This window comes from Lissotriton helveticus, chromosome 11, assembly GCF_964261635.1.
Source record: "Lissotriton helveticus chromosome 11, aLisHel1.1, whole genome shotgun sequence".
NCBI classification, from domain to species: domain Eukaryota; kingdom Metazoa; phylum Chordata; class Amphibia; order Caudata; family Salamandridae; genus Lissotriton; species Lissotriton helveticus.
In genome coordinates, this window is record NC_136072.1 from 270,245,466 (window position 1) to 270,267,562 (window position 22,097).

Here is a 22,097-nt window from a genome sequence, read left to right on the forward strand (position 1 = left end):
AATCATACCTCCCACACCGGTCACGGTGTTGGGGCATGAGTCCAACATGTTTGCTACCAAACATGCCAAGGTTTCGGCACAGTCACTATATAGTTAGCCATCGCGTAATGACGGATGGCCACTATATGTGTCAAAATGGCTGACCGCACTCACAAAGCCTGGAGAATCGACTCCTGGGTTTGTAGGGGTGTCCTGCTCACACACTTATAACCCAGCAACCTGCCTTTAGGATTGAAAGGCCTGCCTTATGGATGACCTATAGGTTTTATGTGCAGTGACCTCAGATTTCAGAAAACCTATATCTGTTGCAAGTGGTGCTAGCACATGCTTACACAGGCTGCAATGGCAGGCCTGAAGTCACAGTTTAAGTGGTCTTTCATGGGTGGCATAATACATGCTGCAGCCCATCGGAGACTCCTGGTGTACCTATGCCCTGGGTACCTCAGTACCATATACTAGGGACTTATAGAGGTACACCAGTAGCAATTTGTGGAGATTTAGAAGTACTTACCATATCAAATTTAGGGAGAAAGCACAGTGACTGGGGTCCTGATTAGCAGGAGCACATTTAGACTAGTCAAAAAAACATACTGACACTAGCAAAAAGGAGGGATACTCATGAAGGCAGATCCTACTTTGCTGCAATTAATCTAACAGTTGTCTAGCCTGTGCTGTGAACATGGGCACCTTCTATGTAAGTATCCTCACACAACAAGGTGTGACTCATCTGTGGCACTTTTGAGGTAGCCCTGTGCTTCGTTTGCTCTTTATTTATGATGCTTTTATCTCTGTTTAACCTGTTGCATGCATCGGACGGCCCGAGCGTCCGACGTCACGGTGGGCGTGTGCGTCGGACAGCCGGGGGCCGTCCGATTTGCGCACACGTGGAATTCGCCTGCTCTGCGAGGGAATTCCAGCCACGCCCAAAGGGTTAATGTGCTTTTGTTACTGAGGATCAATAACACAAGTATAATTGGGGTGTAATTGTTCCCTGATCCAGTGGTGTTATCTTCCATTCATTTAATGTGTCACAAATGCAATTTTGCTATGTACATAACAAACAGTTAATGAGTGCATATGAAAAGGAAGAATATGTATTTTTGTTGCATCATTGCCTTCATATACTTCATGCAGTGCATCATCCTATTCCTTCTACGAAACTGAAGCAAAGCAGACAGTAGGCAACAAGGATGAAGATTAGAACTTAAAGACTTTACAAGCTCTATACAGGAGATCTGACACTTATTAGTTTGTAGCTTTTAGTTAGTTTGTGTGTGCTAGTTGTTTGTTGTGATTATAGTGGATACTCTAGTCACAAAAAAACAACAGATAAATAACTCAAGTTTTTTTTAGGAATGGAGATTTACAGAAACGAAGGTCAAAATTGCGATTTTGAAATCGGATTAGAAGCTAATGACAAAACTCGAGTTCATTTTTACTGGCTGCCTTTTGAATGCATGACTAAAGATGATGGATTCAGGATTACTGTTGTGTTGTGTGACATTCTAGTCATCCCAAAACCCAAGTGAGATTCTCAGCATGTTTGTCCATCCAAATAACTGTAGTGGGGCGACGCTGTTAGGCCCGGGCATTCCTGGCTGCCATCTTGGACTTCCTTTGAACCTTCTGCAGCTGCCACCTGTTACTGCAGAACACTGGTGAGCAAGTAATGAAGGAGTCCCCAGTGGATTGTTTTGCAGATCTCCATGCGACTGGAGCAAACTTATTTGATTAAGTGCTATGAAACTTGCTCCATTCAACATGTTTACTGGTGCAAGAAGTTTCTGAAACGCTAAAAAGCAATCTGTCAGTGAACCATAAGGACAGTTGAGGGGTGCCTCAGAAGCAGCATTTAGCAACATTTTCACTGGGGCATAGGAATATTATAAGCCCTGCGAGATGCTGTTATATTTATGCTGACTGAAGGCTAAAAAAGGGGCTGACTAAGTGGGAGAAATATAGTACTTAATTTGTAAAAGCAAATATTAAGTCTGTTTCCCAAAGTATTTCTTGGAAGTCCACTGCACCTTAGACCTGCCACCACCCACCTCCTGCCACTACTGCCAAATACCAGTGACAGAAGTACCTACGTATATTAAATCGCCGCTGATGATTTCTGCTAAAACAAAAGGACACACAGTGCATCATGTGGTGAGTAAATACATGCCAGTGTTTTTAAAAAAAGGTGTCGGTTCTGAGCGCCAGCAAACACCGACACAAATTAAGCACTGGCCGATGCAAGTAGCCTTTGGCATACTAACCTCTCCCAGGTTATCAGTTGAGATTTTTGCAGACTGCTCAGATAAGATGTAATAAAATGAGATACAGAATAGTGGCAGCCACAATAACATTGAAACAAATGAAAGTAAATAGGTGTTCCATAAAGAAACTTCTGTCTACCGCTATTCTAAACCTAGATTGGCTACAGGATCATCTATCCAGTTCTTCTATTTAGGGAGCTTAGAACGTGTCAGCATAATGTAGACTTCTGTAGAAGTCTTAGAAAAAAAATAAGTGTCCAGCCTAAAGCTTCACACTTATAGGAAAGGTAAGAAGAGAAGTCTGTCCCTCGCCAAGTCTAAAGGGAATCTGCCTCTCTAACTGTAGAAAAACCAAGTAAAATAACAGGAGCTTTAGAAACATCCTTTTCTCCTCTCACACCACCATGAGCAAACCAAATTGTTACTTCAGAGGAGCATCTGCAACCTCCCTTATGTTTTCCATCTCATCAAAACTGGGACTGTAAAGTGCAACCTTGAACATCCTGCTGTCCTTATACATGATGAATGGAAGGCCTCTTTTGACCATTAATTCTCTACGTTCACTGACAAGTTCTTCCCTTCAGGCCTCACAATCGACAGTCTATTACAAACAATACACCTTTCTTTAACTAACTAGAAGCATGATACTGCCCCTGCAAAAAGAAAGAAAGAATATACTAGCAAGGCTAAATGCATTTCAATTGAGGCCTGTAGTCAATCTACATTACCTCAGCAGTCAATAATAACTTCAAAAACATAATTATACATACCCAAGCATAACTTTAAGAATAGGTGCAAAACATGAATACATTTTTTTTAAAGTGTAATATTTGTTTCAGCTATCAGCCTTACAATAGTTAAAACTGTGATTAAAACAATTAAAGGTGCAAAAACGTGTGTATGCAGTACACAAAACTGGGCAACATAATAACATTTAAGCAATGTATTCCATTCCAATTAGAATAATCAACTAATTCATCAATAATTAAGAAAAGCATATTAAAGTTCATGCAAAGGAACGTTTAGGACAGTATACTGTTCAGACAACAATTAGAAGCTCACTGTGTAATTAATGTAATGTGCAAAAAAACACACAAATAGGAAATAAATTATTCCATGTGGGCCATAGGGTTCGAGTTGATACCCATTGTGGTGGGCAGCTCGCTCGAGCTAAGCCGCACAGCCCATAAAAATGATGCCACAGAGTTAAAGACATACCTATCATACGACCTAATACAAAGCACCAGTGCCACCATTAACACATTTAACCCCGCAGAATTTGAAAAGGGGAAGGAGCCATCACCACTGTGCAAGCTTGTATTTTTTGCAACACTAAATAAAATAAGTTGTCTAATCCTCAAAAACTACAATTACAATGGTCAAATCCAGCAGTGAGCCTGTGAGTTCGAATTATATAATCCTAGCTGGCAGAATACCCAGCCTGTATTTTACGTACAACATTCGCACGAGTTCAGGGTATATGAAATCCAAATACCCAGTACAAAGAGTGCTATAGGCGTTGTTGAAGTAATTGCACAGGATGGGTCCTGGCCTCAGCGTGAGACACTTCCGCATCTGCATGCATTTGCGGTACCGCTCTTTGATCAGATCTGCATTACCCTGCCTCACTCTACAGGGATCTGCTCAAAAGGACTCCATCTGCAGTTAACTTAAGACCTCTTGTACATGGGCCTACCGGTTGTTCCACACACAATCCCCACTAGAGGTAGCTTTTTCCAAGGTTCTCAGGTATGTTGCTGCCCTAGGGTTTCTTATTAATCTGACCCAATAGAATACTGGCCTATGGGCTGCTATTTCCGATATTGGGGTAAAATTAAGCTCCGCATAGAGTGCCCGGCCCCAACCTCAGCAAGGCTCTTAAGAATTTGTTCTCGGCCCCTTGCAATGAGTATACATTTGCATACCCCCAGAGCTCCTCCCTGTAGTGTGCTGCCGCCACTGCCCTTTGTAAATTTGCAAGATGACACTAATACGTCTGGCACCTGCCTTATGCCTGAACTTCAAGGCTGCACTGGACATTTGTCTGAGGGCTGTAGTTGCCTTCTGTATGTGACTACCCCAGTGCAACTTCTCTGAGAGTCAAATCCCAAGGTAATCAAACTGCTTAATGGTTTCTAAGAGCACACCATCAGCTGTGGGCTTCCACTTAAAGCTGGGGGGCGGCCTCAGTACCATGCTCTTTGTTTTACTACCATTGATGATCAGTGATTTCTTATAACAGTATTCCCCAAAACGCTTTAAAAGAGGACATGATTGCATGTTTCAGCTAATTATTACTGCACTAGTATGTTAACATCTAATCCCTATGATGATTACATTTCATTAATGCATTGAAATGCTTCACACATGTTAAGGAAGTTACAACACACAGTGAATACAATGGCCGTTATGAGTATATAATTGCAAATTGTAACCAAAAAAGGGTGGAGCCTAAATTATGTTGCTTCACTGGCCTTATAACAAACAAGAATAGATGTGTGCAATGGATTTCTCTAACAGATAGCTTCATGTTCCCTTTGTGAATAATCTGGGGATGTTTTTAAGATTGGAAGCGAAAAATCGAAAGTGAAAAATCAGCATTAATAAAATAGTCTGGTATTCAAACTAATATAATATACCATTGATTAGTAGGCATTGACCTTAGAGCAAATATTTGTGTACCCATACTTAAACAATTAGTTACCCAAAGCATACTCCTAGTACAGAAGATTAAGTACTACGTGTTTGTACTGAATAACAAAACTGTTTCCTTCAGAAAAAGACTGGTGTCTGTGAAACAGGAATGTTGTTCTCTTCAGAAAATTCCTGAAACTACCACACAGCAGATTTCATCATGGCTGGATTTGATTTCATCTTGCATCTTTGTCAGTATCTTTGCATGGATTTACATGAGGCATCTTTAGGGATATCTTGAAGACCAGCATTGCAATAAGTTGGGTAACTGAAAGGAGAAGTCAGTTCTATCCACCTCACCTCTTTAATCCTTCCTGTGCTCATTCCCCAAAAAGATTATGTTAAGAGAGCTTCCTTTCCAGAAGCAATATCTCCCTCTGGAGATGTTGACCAATGCTTTCACGCTTGGAGAGGAGCCCCGTGTGAACCATCTGAGATTACAGGGAGCTATATCTGAGAAGAAGCAATATTATCTTACCGGCATGCTAGAATTGAGTCCTGTCCGCATAGCCCTCTGCACTTTTCTACCATTATTCTTATCAGAAACATTTATGGGAATGATAGGACTACATAATGATAATGTACAATGTAAACAAACTGGGTGGCATGAGACTAAATACCCTCTTGATGAAAGATCAATTGAACTGACTCTGTTTTGTGGTATTTAATCTGCATGTAAAACGTGAACAAGCCTTTTTTTAAACAATTTTATAAAGAGATATTTCACTTTTGTCATATGTCCCAGTTAGGCCTAGTAGGAAATGTTGCAATTTTTCCAAAAGTTGCTTTCACTTTCCACCTCGCTTTTTGACACAAATTTGCATTCTGGAAGCACTGCCCTTGCTTACATGAACCATCTGCGCAGGAACACTATTAACGGCCTGCACGTACGTTGTGCAAATGTGTTTGTTATTTACCTCTATATATCGCACACAGCTAACTGAAGACTACAAACGACAACAGCAGTCTGATTACAATCTCGGCCCAAGGCAAGGATGCCTTTTTCCAGAAATAAACATCTGTTTCAGGGGACAAATTGAGGAGGCACTTCTTCTGACTTCGAGAGGTCTCTATATGCAGAAGCTTTCGCCCAACAACTGAATGACCTCTCCGTGAACTGTGTCCAGGTCATGACCAAGACGGGGTCCTACATTCTTACCCACCAGATAATTGGGTGAGATCATCCAGTTGGGGGTTTCTTGGCAGAACTTACACATACACCCTAGACACATAGGTCAGGGTCTGCATAGTAGGAGTACGCCAAATCATTATTTTATATGCTTGCATATAAGTTGTTTCAGGACAATGGTGAAACTCTTTGTTCTGTTCACTGTCTTGGCGTTTATTATAACTTCCATCTGCTTCTGTCTATTGATCATTGCAGCACATATATTCAATACAAGAATGTCAAAGTATATGAGCAAATGTTTCTAGGTCTGTCACCACGGTGCCTGAGGGAACAGGGTTGTCATGTTCCGTGTCTGCCAAAGTTGTTCGCTCCCTGTCTAGGTTTCAGAGGAGCTTATGGTGACACTGTGAGCTACCTGGTCCGAGGGACAACATGTCTTTTAGGGGTGCACGGAGTCAGTCTGGCACCATCCCAAAGTCTATGTCGTCCACAAACGCGCAGTTCATACTGATTAGTGAAAACTGCACAACATGGGGCCAGCAACGTTGGTTGGGTTTTCATTTTATATGAATCAACTGAGTAGTTTAATTGTGCCTTCTCAACAATCTCTACACACCTTTTAACCGGAGACGTTTGAGGTGGTAGGAAGTATCTCCACATCTGAGTAGGTATACCCCATGTATCAGTTGTTGGTTGTTCGAGCTTGAAAGGATCTAGTTCCCACTGTGTTAGCCGAACTCTGTAATTAATTTCTTGCATAGATGGCACAAAACATCTCTGAAAACTGCACCTATGCTGTAACTCAGAAACTACTACAAAATGGTCTCACACTAGATGGTGGGGATGTTACCTTCGTGGTAGAGGCACACGAAGCATATAGAACAGAGGTGTTTTATTCCTGGGTTACATTCCCAGCTGCATGTGATGCAACATGGGTATTTCACGAATACGCTGAGGATGAAATACCATCTGAGTACACTCCATATGAGGCAATAGAAGTTCCTCTTACTTACCAAGAACATGTTAATTGGTTTAAAGGCGCCCTCCCATGCACCATAGAAAACGTGAGACTGGGCCCCTGAGCAGTGTGGGGGCGACATGGCCAGTCCTTGCGGATACACACAGCATCCCGGTATCAATAATTTGACCTTAGCTCAGCTATGGGGATTATACAGTAATTTTGTAACAATATACAGATGCCTTACAAAGTTCATAATGTGAACATTAACACTTACTCCTGCACAGGCTATTCAAGCTGCACTACCACAATTGGTCACACCGGGCATTGACCACATACACTGAATACAGTCATAGGAAAAATTCTCACCAAGAGGGAGAAATTCTGTTTTGGATTGCACAAAAAGCAAAGCAGCTTGAAGCAGTGTTTCCCCCATATGGCCCCACAGGAAAAACACAGAATATTGACAATTTGCTTGTCGATGGGAATGGACACTCCGGTAGAGGACTGTGCTACTTGGGGTACGGTCTTTTGGTGCAGCGTATACCAGAAAGCATGGTAGCCCTTTACTGGTGGGCTTGACTCATGCTCGTAACACAGAAACTTTCTATTAATCGGAGACCCTTTCGTCTTCAGGCATCACGGACGCGGACGCGGCTGTACTACGATGCCTACGATGTAACTGAAATCGTTTTTAATGAAAGTGGTATTGACCTACGGGCAGCCCGGATCTAGCGGTCCGATGCATTCGACCCTACGGATCCAGAATATGCACCAGTAGTTATCACTTCGCCCCTCGCCCCCCCGTTTTTCGGAGCCACTAGACCCAACACACTACAAACTTGCCAAGGTTGCCTGGCCCCTACCTCTACCCCCATCACACCTACACCGTCCTGATGAAGACCCCGCCCTAAGGTTCCACCGATACCTACTACTTATTGGGGTCGAAACGTCGACTTTCTTGTGTCATAACCAGCCTGTGCTACCAAAACTTTGGACATTGATTGCAGCACAGTGGGCATGGATCGCCTAGAATGGTCATAGAATATTGGTGGTTCCTCCAACATTTGGCTCTTTTGACGCCAGAAAAATTTGTGCTGTGATGTTAAGGAATGCTTTCTTTTGTTCCAGTCACGAGAATTCTGCACAAACCTTACCCCTCACCTGCACGTTATCCCTTTTCACCTCAAGGGGCACTATTGTCATCTGATGAGATTTTGAATGTGTACTTAATGAGCTTTGCATAATACAGTGTGATTAAATAACATTGTGTTGAATATACTTTCTCTTATGTGTATCCGTGTTTATATTCAACTTTAAATTTGTCCTGTCTCTAAACAAGTGTTTGCTGGGATCCCTCTCTTTTTGTACCTTTACTGGTGGGCAGCATTTCTGCAGTATCTACCATAATGTCAGAGTGCAGATCAGAAGAGCGTGTAATAATAAGGAAGGACTCACAACGCTCGTCTGTCTACATTATTAAGCAAGAAGACAAACCTAAAATGTTAAAACCTCAATTAAAAAAGAAGACAGCCAGACTTGAGGTCTGGCATGCCCCTGATATTGAGGACTCTACTGCCGAACGGGGAATGGGCATTGACAATGCTAGACTGCATGGCAGAAATCAAAATAGTTCACCAAAACCTGATGGATTGTCTGGTGGGAGTAGCGCTGAGTGAGTATTTCACGGTGCAAACACCAGATACCAGGGTAATCGTTCCACATCGTTTATATGAAGTCTAGCTATGATTGGAGTGGTACGTACTCAGGTTCATTATTGTCCTCTTTGGGAGGAACTCATCCAAAGGTACGCTATTCTTCTGGCCAAAAAGGATTGGCCACCTGGTTTCGTAATGGATTGCCCAAACGGGCAAACAGTTATTTTACCAGCCTTTTATGACCTCGTTCAAGAATCGATTAAACATTCATACGCCCAGGAGTGGGCTCTAGCGCTAGTTCCTGCGTTCTACCGCAACCATGTGGGGTGGAATGACAGTTAACCTTATAATGACATTCCACTGAGGACGAGCCCACAACCTCAAAGACAATGTCCAATAAAGAACGAAGCTAAACAGCAAGTTTGGGAAATCCTAGAACAACTCGACTACCAACGTGTGAAAGAAAGTTTCACTCCTTCAGTGAATAGTCCTTTGTTTCCGGTAAAAAACCCAGATCTTTCATTTGGTCTAGTATTAGATCACAGACAGCAACTCACACGTTTGCAGTATAAAATGGACACAGTACCACACTAATGAATAACAGTGTGTGGCAGAAATACAAAACAACCCTAGATATCTCAAATGGATTTGTCTGCCAAAATATTGCACCTGGAAGCCGGTATTTGACAGCCTTCACTGTGCTAGGTTCTCAGAAACAGTTCTGTCATTTACCTTAAGGGTATAAGAATAGCCCAGGGCTGTTCTCAGCCAGAGTTATAGAACTGCTTGAGAATTTTTGAGGACCAGCACTGTCCAATGTCGATTACACTGTCTTATGTCGGTGATATATATTTCACGGACAATGATCTCATGGTGCCTTTGACTAGAGTGGACCGCATAGTCCTGGGGTTTGCTCACATGGGCTTCAGATTTCATTTTTTTTTTTAAAGAAATCACCCACTTCAGTGTCCTATTTGTGGGATGGAAGTTGTCAAGTGAAAGAAAATGTGCTCTGCTTCAACCTCCAATGAGTCTAAAAAAACTACAATGCATATTAGGATTTCAAAATTTTGGCAGAACAAGCATTCCAGACTATGCAGAATGAGTAAAACAATTCTACCATTTAACTCAGCTAGACTTTCCAAGCACACATTGAACACAAGAACATACAGAAAGTTAAAGTTCCATTCACGCTGATGGGATAGTTTCCAAACACCTGCACACACGTGTAAATACTACAAACCTGGTGTTCTGTGAAAGAGCGCGGGTACATGAAGGGTTCCATGGTGGTACGTCCACCACAGACACCTCTAATGATTTCAAACAAGCCATTGGCTTGTGTTTACTTGGACCATTGCTGGCCCATATCATCAGATGGGGCTAGTAAGTATATCTTGGTGACAGTAGATTCCTGCTCTCAATTCATTTGGGTCTAGTTTAGTGATCCGCCGACGCCCAAACTGTTATAAATGATCTGCAAATCTTCATTGGGACGTACACAGTTGGCATATTACATTCTGACCAGGGTCCGGTGTTTAGCTCTGGAGCTTACAAAGAGGCCATGGGAAGTTTGGGTGTGACCCTGTGGTTTTCATCTCCATACCATCCTGAGGGAAACACAGTTGTGGAGAAGAAAAGACGCGACTTATAGCAGTCTTTGACAGCGAGGATCTTAGGATCAGGTCGCAGTTAAGTCCATCACGTATATGGGGTGTAGAGGGCTTTAAATAACATGCCAAGAAAATACCTGGGTGGTCGGACTCCTTATGAGATCCTGTTTGGGGTTAAGAAGTGGGTCCCAGACCTCGACAATGCCAGCACAGTGGTGGAGGAAACACTATTTGACATCAATGAACGTTTGGCTGTTTTACAGAAACAGAATAATTTCCAGGGTGAACAAAGCAACGTCCAAGTAAAATGCACCGCCACTGGAGAAGTGAGGTAGATCCAGCAAGACCAGGCTGGATCCCAAAGGTTGGGAATCTGATTAGAGAAAAGATTGTGGACAAGAAAGACCATGGGCCGTCCTATAGAGCGCCAATGCCTGTCCTGGCTGTTAAAGGTACAACTGCATTTCTCTTGCCCCTTGCTGGCCGACGAGACAAAAGGTTTGTCTCTATTGATCTGATCAAACACTCTATGTGGCCAATTCTCAACAGTAAGCTGCGAGGGGTCACTTGAGGAGTTTAGTGTCCCGATTTTTGTGCATGTCATTTATGGGGTTGCATTTTTAGAGTCAGGACTAGAAGTGAGTGTAGACTCCTCGTTTATTTCCCCCGGTGAAGTATTTTCCAGCGCTAAAGATTACAGATACTGTTGTAGGGATTCTGCACATATACAGAACTATGCACAGGAAAACAGGACCTCAGTGAATAGGTGGTGTACCGACCTACCACATCCGTACCCAAACTCCCAAACCTACTAGCTGTAGTGTCTCATTTATTCTCTGTCTACAGCGGAGCTACCAATGATTAGGCAACCCAGAACACGCACTCTATCTTGGGAATCCCGGGAGCCAGACACTCTTTCGCTTACACACTCATACCTGTCCACAACGCGAGTAATCAGAGACACTGTATAGTTTAAAATGTTTATTTCAACTAACGCGCTCTGTGGTGCAGTACATGAGCCAATACTAGCAGCAAAATGCATAAACACAATATAGTCAGCATTGTTACAATACCATAGAATACAAACTGGGATAACATGTTATAAAACAGTGAAAAAGGACTATATGACCTGACCACCCTCCCTGTGACAAGAGATAGGTTATTATAAAAAAGGAAGACATCTGGGCTTTGTCAGCAGCAGACCCCATACCTCACAGCCTAGATGCAATGTTCCCATCGCAGGACAAGCACAGCTCTTCTTGCCGGAAAGGTGTCTCCAAGTGTATCAAAAACAGGTTGCGGGTGCAATATTAAAGTACATGATTTCCAGAAGTGCAGCTGTGTATAGCATGTTATGTCTAAATGCGAGGGACTGATCAGAACAGAATAACAAGGGGCTTTGTTGTTTAACCTTGAACATCGTGTGCAGACTAAAACTCAGAGCACAGCAACAAACTTGCAAGGTAGACAGTTCTCATGTGAAAGGAGCACAAACAGAGTCTTGCGAAATATATGCATGCAGTGTTGTGCGCAAAAGCAGCCTCATGGCAACGAAACTCATGCTAACTCAACAAATGTCGACAATGGACCTACAAGCCTTACTACAATACTTCAGATGGGCACAGCATAATAGAAGAGTGTAAATAGTTATAGAAGAAATGTTAGGCTTATTGTTATTTAACAACCTTTAAGGCATAAAAGCAGAAAGAAAAGACAATACTTACCGATTCCAGCCATCTTGGGTCTTGCATCCGTTTTCCTTTCCCGCAACCGCCGCTTCACACCCTAAAAACAAAAAGAGAAAAATATTAATAGTATTATTATTATTATTATTATTTAAACTTATAGTGCGCTGCAGCTACCCAACAAGGGTTTCCCGGCGCAGTTTTACGGAGTAGCGTAAAGAGAGTCAAGCAAAGGTGGGTATCTAGATGTTAAATAGCCATGTTTTTAAAGCTTTACGGAATTTGATGTAGTCTGTCTCGTTTCGTAATGAAAAAGGCAAAGAATTCCACAGTGAGGGCCCTAAGTAAGAAAAAGATCTTCCGCCCATCTGAGAAAGCTTGATTTTAGGAATGACAAACTTCTTTAGCGTGGAGGAGTAGAGAAGACGAGAGGGTAAATAAGGGCAGACAAGAGATTGAAGATACTTCGGAGCCCTTCCAGCCTTAATTTTATGCATGAAGCAGAGTGTTTTAAATTTGACTTGGTTATCAGCCATGAGCCAATGAAGATCCCGAAGATGTTGGGAGGTGGAAGAGGTCCTGGGGGTCTTACATAGCAATCTAGCTGCTGAATTTTGTATCACCTGCAGTTTACGTGTAGTGGCTTTATTTGAACCCAGATAGAGCACATTGCCGTAGTCAATCCTTGAAGTAATCAAGGCATTGATTATGGTTTTCTTAGTGGGGTCAGGTAACATCCAACAGATCTTTTTTAGCCATTTAAGAATGGCAAAACACGTAGCAGAGGTTTTTACTGCTTGAGGTGCATTTTGAGGGACTCGTCGATTTATAATGCCCAAATTGCGTGCCTGACAAACTGGGGAGGGAAAAGCACCCATTTCGGGAGGCCAATGTTGTGGGCCCCACAAATTTTTATTTTTTCCGAAAATAATTATTTCGTTTTTTTCTCCATTTAACTTGAGAAAGTTTTCTTGCATCCATGATGCTATTTTAGTTAAACCTACTTTAAGTGAAGAGGAAGCATTTGTGTTCTTGGAAGAAAGTGAGAAAATATGCTGGGAATCGTCAGCATAGGAATACATCACCAGCCCGGAACTTTCTACCACTTTGGCTAAAGGACTCATGTAAAGATTAAACAATAAAGGACTAAGTATAGAGCCCTGTGTAACACCATGAGCAAAAACATGCGTGTCTGAGTAGGCTGTCCGAGAGAAAACCTGGAACGTGTGCTCGGTCAGAAAGGAGATGAGCCAATTGAGTGCTGAATTGCGGATGCCCAGGGAATAGAGAGTGTTTATTAATACAGTGTGAGATACGATGTCGAAAGCAGCACTTAAATCCAATAGGATAAGCGCCACTGTCTCTCCCTTATCCAATTGGCAACGTATATTTTCTGTAACTCCTAACAAAGTGGTTTCTGTCGAAAAAGCGGCTCTAAAGCCTGATTGATAGGTAGGCAGTAAATTTTGAGTAGTTACAAATTCAGCTAGATATTGATGCACATGTTTTTCGCGAATTTTTGAAAACACAGGTAATAAAGAGATAGGCCGGTAGTTTGAAGGTTGCTCAGGATCGGCCCCTGCCTTTTTTAGAAGAGGATGTATCATCGCATGCTTCCAATCAGCTATTACATGGGAATCTACAGTATTAAATACTGTAGATTCCCATTTAGAAGCTTGAGTAAGACTACAAATAGTTACATATAAAAAATTATATCAATAAAGCACCTTTTGAAGCAGCAACTCTCTACTAGGAAAAACATTATTAAGTAGACTGAAAAAAAAGAAGAGAGACATTGGTCAAGCCTATTTTGGGTATGTAAACATGTTCGCATGAAAAGTAGTTCATTTATAATTAGTTAAATTGTATTAAAACGTGATGGTATAGAAAATAATAGAGTGAAGGTTGTTGCATGCATTTTCTACAGTTCTTCGATCCATTTCCAAGACAAACCCTCTGAAGATAAAATACAGTGAGAGGTTAAGTTCCAGAAGAAATGGAGTGGAACCAGAAGGAAGGCTTGGCTGCCTCTTCTCTATCCCCATCCCCTTTCCCCCCTTTGAGTTCCTCTGTCACTCTAGATATAATTGGCTGACATGGAAATTGGAGAGGGTTATTGGGAATGGGCATCATTCTGCTCCTGTGGATTAAGAGATTAGGGCCCTGATACCTGGCTGCATTACAGGGAGAATAGCCCATTGGGGAGGCGAAAGGGGGAGGCACTACTGCGCGCCCAACATAGGGTGGGAGAAATATGGGACATGCTAGACTGCCTAGTCTGCTGTGAATATCACCAGTTACTTCACAGTGAGGGGGACAAATCAGGTCGCTTTTGGCATGGCTACCTAAACGTGAGTGCCCCTGATCATTCCCATGCTTCAGCAGACAGATGGAAACCCCGCTTCTACACAGTATGACATCCGTTCCCTACTGCACTCTCACTTGTGGACAGTGTATTGAGAGGATTTGCGAGTAGACTCTGCAGGCATGGGGCATTTCCTAGATGACCTTGAGCTGCCCTGCCTCACGGTGGGCCATCCTGATGGTCAAAGGGAAGAAATGTGCCTGGAAAACCTGAAGGAAGCAGTGGTTAACATGGCTTGCAGTAAGTCTACAGGCCCAGATAGTCTAACAGTGGAATATTTAAAGGCCTACGCAGACCTTTTGCTTCCTCATTTGCTGAAGACCCCGCAGGAGGCCAAGCAGGTGGGAATTGTGATGCTCCTCAAACCAGGTAAAGACCCTCATATGCCTGGCTCCTATCGGCCCATATCTATGCTTGGTGGCGACAGTAGGATATTGGCTTAAGTATTGGCAATACGACTGGGTAGAGTAGTGACCCATGTGGTCCATCGGGACCAACGCAGGTTTATGCCAGGTTGGGGAACGCATACCAACTTGCAACGGTTATCTCATGTTCCGCACACCACAGAGACCATTGACATTCAAGCTGCACCTTCACTTAGGATACAAGGGCCTTCGATGGGACTGCCTATGAAATGTTCTGGCACGAATGGGCCTTGGCCGAAACTTTATCTCCTGGATACATCTTTTCTACTGTCAGCCGACTGCTAGGGTTCTAAGTGGTGGTGTGATCTCCGGCATTCTCTTTATAGAACAGGGCACGAGACAGGCATGCCCATTGTTCCCACTCCTTTTTACACTGGTGTTGAAGCCATTGGTGATCCAACTGCGACGAAACATGGGTTGTTGGGGTGTCATTGTGGACAGCCGCGCTCATGTCATGTCCCTATACATAGACTATACATTGCTTTATTTGACTTACCCGAGGAAGTGTTGCCTACTCTCTTGGACGTCTTGTCCGCATTCGGCATGGTGTCGGGACTGAAGGTCAATAACCAGATGTGGGTTATGTTTCCACTGGCGACACTGGTCAGGAAGGAGATCGCTGTCCTCCCTCTCTCTGCTGGAGTTCAGATGGGAATGAGACCATTTCGGTTACCTGGGGCTCCAGGTAGCACACTCGGCTGAGGCACAATTCACCTTGAATATGAGAGTGGTACTTTCGGATCTGAAGTCCTCCATTAGCTTCTGGAATCGCCTCCCCCATCTAATATGGGTCATGTGGCTCTGGCCCGGATGGTCCTGCTGCCACTGTCCCCCAAATCTCCTTTTGCTTAATTACCAGAACTACCTTTGATGCCCTCAACAGTCTCCTTATCTCTTTGGTGTGGGCTGGGAAACGTAGCAGGGTAAAATAAGAGATTCTGAAATTGGATATGGATCTGAGGGGACTGGGCCTATGTGACCTGTGCCTTTATTATCTCGCTGGTCTCCTCCAATATGCAGCATAATGGTGCGCGTAGGGTCCAAATATGGAGAAGGTTCTCTTAGCAGATTGGGGACCGGGGTGGGGGGTCGACGGGTGCTAATCTCCCGAGCTGTTTTATGAGAGGTTCCTGGACTCTCTTAGATTATCGCTCAGTCACTCTGGTCTTGTGTAGGGCTCCATACGCATGGACGCTTCCATTGCAGTGGCTCCATAGCTTTCACCATATACAGTCAGTGATGGACTTGAAAGGATGCGTCGACGGTGCTTGCGGTGGGTGGCCTATCCCTCACCGGGAGCTTCCTCTCCTTGGCCGACGCAAGGGAATGCTTTCAAATACCAGAGGGACAATTTTTGTAATACTCAAAAATATAATGCGCTACCCACAAACTTTGGACCTCCTTCCCCGAACCTGTAGATTATCATACCTTCTCGTTGATCCTCGACTCAGGCTCCTTCAGGGGGCTGATTTCTCACCTGTACGGAGCTCTTAAGGCGGACCGTTGTGTCAACGTTTCTCCAGGACAGGTGGTCAGCAGACCTACTGTTGCCTCTTACTGAGGGAGAATGGAAGCGAGCATTTGCACAGGTTCGAGAGGTGGCCAGCAATACTTGCTCTAAACTCATGCAATTCCACTACCTGCACCATACATACCTGTCCCCACACCGGTTGGCACGGTTTAATTCAGCATATGTATTCTATTCGCCGATAAGTCCCCGCTGTGGTGTCGAGCCCGCAACTTTTGTCCATAGGTCGTGGGAATGTACTCGGCTCCGAGTCTATTAGTCAGGGGTATTGGAGAGGATGCAGAAGGCTACGGGAATTCAGGTCAAGGCAATGGTCAAGCAGTGTTTCCTCTGGGTTCTACCGGTTCCCAAACCTGGGACCCGAATGCAGTACAGATTTACGCTACTGGGACTGGTTCTAGCTAAACACTGTATTGCTATTCATTGGATGCACCCTGCCCCACCTAGGCTGAGAAAATGGAGAGCAGATATGTGCAAATGGGGAGTAGCAGAGGAGGCACATTTATACCTGGTTCGCACTGATAAGAATGCTGACCGCGATCTGGAGATTTGGGGGGGTCCTGCTGGAGAAACTGCAGACAGCCGGGCAACCAGGCAGGGACACAGATGTCCTGTCTCAGATGGAGAACTCTGGGGCACAGCCGCAGACGATGCCTGACACCCTGTCCGATTAATTAGCGCCGGTTGAGGGGAATGGGCAGAGGTGTGTGGTGAGAATGCCTGGTTGACCTCTGTGGTTTAGGGTAGGGCAGGCTCCGTGGTTGGAAGATCCCCCCCCCCCAAAGGGGGCGATGGTCTTCGTGAAAGCATGACGGTAGTAGTAGGAATCTCGATAAATCTAGGTCATCCGATGGCCCTGGATAAGTGGAGATGCCTCATTGCGTGGCCTCCTAAACCTATAACCTAGTGTACTATGTCAATTCCAAGAGGGAGGAGCTGGATGGACACTTATATATGTTGCGCCAGTCCATGTTTCTTAAGGATATGTCTGATACATTGCCTCTGCCACTTGCTGCCTAGGTTTTAATTGTTATGTTTTATCTGATTTGTATTTTATTGTTAATTGTTTACCTTATCAGCATCTAGCATTTTCAAATGTACTCCATGATGTCATTTTGAGTCGAACCCCGGATAGTCCCTGAGGCATTGTAAATCCAGGAAGGGTGGTTAACTCCACAAACTGTATCTTGATTTGAAATCAATTGTGCATGATTGTTTCCGTGTGATTAAAATGTGTGCTGATGGTTGTATATTCCGAAATCAAAACAAGGTAAAAAAACCACAATCTGCTGAGCTGCCAAGAATAGACAGGACAGCTTCAGGTTACTTCATCAACTTTGATGACTTCTCCTCCGACACATTGGAGCAACCACTGCCCCCACCGGCCCTGCCATTTGAACTGAAGGTGTGTGTTTTCTATCTTTGGCTGAAAAGAACATACTTTGTAACTCCATGGTTACACCTTTTGATTGCAATTGCATTACTTTTCCTGGTCCTTTGGATTGGTTTTGTGGCAGTGTTCTTTCTGCTTCTGAACTGACATTTTATCCCAGAACGCCTGCAGTACACATGGTAGACTTGTTTCTGAAACCACATGCATCATCTCACTGCGAACAGAAAGACTTGTTCCTTGTGAACATTTCAGCTGTTCCAGTTTCGGATGGGATTGTATGGGATAAGGTATTATTTGATGTGTATGGTCCCACTGAACTTTTACGAATTCCACATTTGTTTAAAATGTCTTTAAATGACATTATCACCCCTAGTAAGGTTTCTGATGATTGGGCCATTGATGCAGTGTATGAAATGCTAGAAGATCTAGAACATTCAACTGTGTTTCCTTCTGATGAGTTATGTGATGGTCCAGCTAACTTTGATGAAATGTTTTGTTTTCGATATTGCAGACATCATTTCCTACACAAAGCTTGTATTCCTTGTGAGGTTTTCAACTTTACACTACGGGAACACTGCGCTACACCCCCAAGGGGTAGCTCAAAATCATTTGCAGTGAAGTTTATTCTTTTTCTGGGTATGACACCTTTGACCCAGCCTCTTTCTAAAATTATGTTAACAGACACTTAACTGATTTACTCTGCTTTTTTATTTTCCCAGCTCTCTTTTCAAGGTTTTAACTTTTGGAAGGACACAATAGATGTGAAATCTATCTGGGGGACTAAGGATTGGCATGTTCAGGGAACTGAGGCTTTATTTAGTGCCTGTTTAATACTAAAACAAATGATTTTCCTGAATAAAACTGTGCAACAGATCATGTGTCTTGGACTCGCCAAGATAGAAACTTTGAAAACACTACAGGTTCCCACTCTTACATAATTTGAGAACTTGCATCAGTTAACACCCTACAATAAGGATACCATAGATAGCTTGCTGCATAAGAGTATGCATAATTCATCAGACCCCAATTTGAAGGGAAGGCTAGTCTGGCGATTAGTCGCAAACGGATGTCAGGCTCGATTCTTGCGTAACAGCAAGGGATTTACAGCAAATAGTCCCGACATGCGATATCTGCAGACTGAACATTCAGGTGTGATAACAACCTCCAGTGTTGGGAAGTTGTGCCTTGATTGGCTAAAGACCTCAACACTGTCTCAAGTGCAAAAGCGATTGACCGTTTTATCTGATGACCTGGAACTACACAGCTTTTTAATGGGTCCCCGAAAACCACATTAAAAATGCTTTCTTTATGCCGTCTATAATGAGATACTAGAAAGGTTCTCGGGCGACTGTGATATGTCTGACTTTCAGATTACTCTTAAATGGAAGTTACCTGATGTTGAAGATTCAAGGTTCCTGTGGGATGAAACCAGGCGTTGCCTATGTGGTGACAGTGTCTTCCCTTGTTACTTGTACACAAGTCCTGTTTCCACCTGACTGTACAGATAGGGGGGATATGATATGGCGTTCGATTAATTTCACCAGCATGCTTTTTGATGCCCTGAGCAAACTGAAAGGATGTGGCCTTAACTTTGGCAAAATAGACGTTTGATCTTCAGGTGGCTCTCAGTGATACAGGCGGTACTCCACACCAACTTCCCACAACACTTTGGGGAGCTGGTACATTATATTTTTAACATGTCTAGTATGACTTGAATAATGGGGGGTTTCAGAACCATAGGCTCCGGGTTGATCAGCACCTTACAGACGGTGTTTAGAGTTATTCCATCTCTTATCCACTCTGTCCTCTGAAGTATCTTTGGAGGTGTTGTGCTGGTCCTGCTACTGATTGGAGGGATATTGCTTTTAATATTTTTGTTCCACAATCGATATCCCATTTCAAAATCAAATGGAGCTGGCACTGCCTCATGTCCTATTGTGCCGTTAACTTATGGTACGTTGCTTTAGCGCACCTTTGTTTCGGAATTGGGTGAGTATTAGTTCCTATCATTCTGGCCTGCGTGGCTTCCTTGCGTACAGCCTGTGTTCCACTGTCTCCTGTGCACATACAAGTGTGCCCTGGCCCTGTGCTTGGGGTCGTAATTGGTTGAACCTTGGGACATACACTTTCTGATGGACCTGCTGAAGGCCCATTTGTGTAGCTGTCCCTTGAGGATTCTATTACTCCTGGACGCATTGTACGAGCCTCCCTGGGTTGCCCCTGCGCCTAGTGGTTTGGATCGTCTCTGTCTCACTGGAACACCAATTGACTGTTTTCGCTCCTGCCATGGCTGCTGTGGGGGTTGGATGGGAACATACCTGCTCCAAGCTGTGCCTTTGGGATCATCGTCTGCAGACACTGAGAACATAAATGTTTCTTTTATCATTCAGAACACATAAACATACTGGAACTTTTAATTTGTCCTGGTTTTTACCTTCCAAATTTATTTTAAATTGCTCTACATTGTATGACTTTTATATTTTTAAGGCATATTGGCTTTCTCCATGCTTTTGTTTAAGCACTTTTTATCATTTTAATGTTACATTTTTAACAAATTCCTTTACATATGCTGGTGCATTTTTAGTAAGAGGATTTTTTTAGCTTTAGATATCTTTTCGTCGACTTGTGTCCTAAGAGTGGGTGTCATGTGTCCCAGTCAGGCCTAGTAGGAAACTTTGCCATTTTTACACATACACGGCTCATTCCTAAAGTTGCCTTCACTTTCCACATCGTCTTTTGACCCACATTTGTATTTGTGACACTTTGGGTTTATTTCCTGGAAGCACTGACCTTGCTTACGTGAAACATCTTTGCAGGAACTCTATCATATTGCCTTTGCATTATGTACAAAGGCTGCAAGTATGTTATGCAAATGTGTAGCTGTGTCGCCATATGGGCGTAAATAAAGATATTTGAAAGAATACAAACAATGGCAGCCTGATCACAATCACGGCCCAAGGCAAGGATACCTTTTTACATAAATAAACATGTTTCTGGGTACAGAGAAGGCACTTTGCTGACTTCGATAGGTCCATACATGCTGAAGCTTTCACCCAGCAGCTGACTAACATCTCCATGAGGGGTGTCCAGTTTGTGACCAAGACTGGTTCCTACATTCTTACCCATCAGATAATGGAGTTGGATCATTCAGCCTGGTGGTTTCTTGGCAGAACACACACATACACCCTAGACCTATAGGTTAGGGTGTGCATAGTAGGAGTATGCCAGATCGCTATATTATTTTATATGCTTGCATATATGCGTTGTTTCAATGGTGCAACTCTTCGTTCTGTTCACTTTCCTGATGCTTATTATAATTTTCATCTGCTTCTCTCTATTGATCATTGCTGCATATATATTCTGTACAAAAATCATTTTGGTTCAATAAATATTGAAAATGTCCCTTTGTATATTCTTTGTATATTTTCTCTGAGCAAACAAGAGCACAAGTCTATGAGCGAAAGGTTCTAGGTCTGTCACAATGGTTCCTGAGGGAAGAGAGATGTCATGTTAAGTGGTTGCCAACAGTGTTTGCTTCCTGTCTACGTTTTAGGGGGACGTATGGTGGCACTGTGAGTTAGCTGGTACAAGAATCAACACATCCTGCTGGGGTGCACAGAATCAGTTGGGCACCATCCCAAAGTTTGTCATCCACAAACGTGCAGTTCCTACTGATTAGTGGAAACTACACAACACTTTGAAAATTTTCCTGACATCTCGCACAGGAGCAGAGATATTCTATATTTTTGTATTCAGTAAAGAGTACCTTGATAATAAACTATTACTAGAAATAGTTACCTTTTTCTTTTTTTAACATCTAATGACAATTTTTTATGATTCTGACAATTAACTCTTAATTCCTAAAATCTTGTTTCACACTCCCATTAAACAATTTGCAGGTTGTTAATGTATTGCTCCCTCCCTGAAATTAACGCAGGTAAAGGAGAGCATGAAGTTCTACTGATGAAAGCGTAGAGTAGCCCATGAAATTCCAGACTATTTAATATACAGCCTCTTCGTATTCATTTGACTTTGTTTATCAATTCTTCTACTTAAAATATGTCAAAACCTTCTCTTCCTAAGTGTTTATTGTACTGAAATGGTCATTTTTCTCTTTTACACCTAATTTATTTAAAAGTGGCAATCTCATAACTAATCCTCTCTTTACCTTTCTTAGTCATGTATCAGTGATTAATGTATACATGAATGATGCTATATTACAGTGACTCGGCCCGTTATCCCTTCATGATTGTGGGCCAAATCATTTTTTTACCGAGGTTTTTATTTCCCTCTGAGGCCCTGATTCTTTATTGTCTCTTGCTCTGCACTTAAAAGGGTATGGATTTTAGAGCGGCATATTTTGATGTTGTCATTGCAGCCATTACAGGACA

General features: G+C 43.0%; 1 protein-coding gene across 1 annotated transcript in view; it reads left to right on the top strand.

Annotated features, from left to right (window-relative positions):
* The window catches only part of FBXO36 (F-box protein 36), a 107,378-nt gene that overhangs the window by 78,136 nt on the left and 7,145 nt on the right, over nucleotides 1-22,097 (top strand). The window lies entirely within an intron of this gene.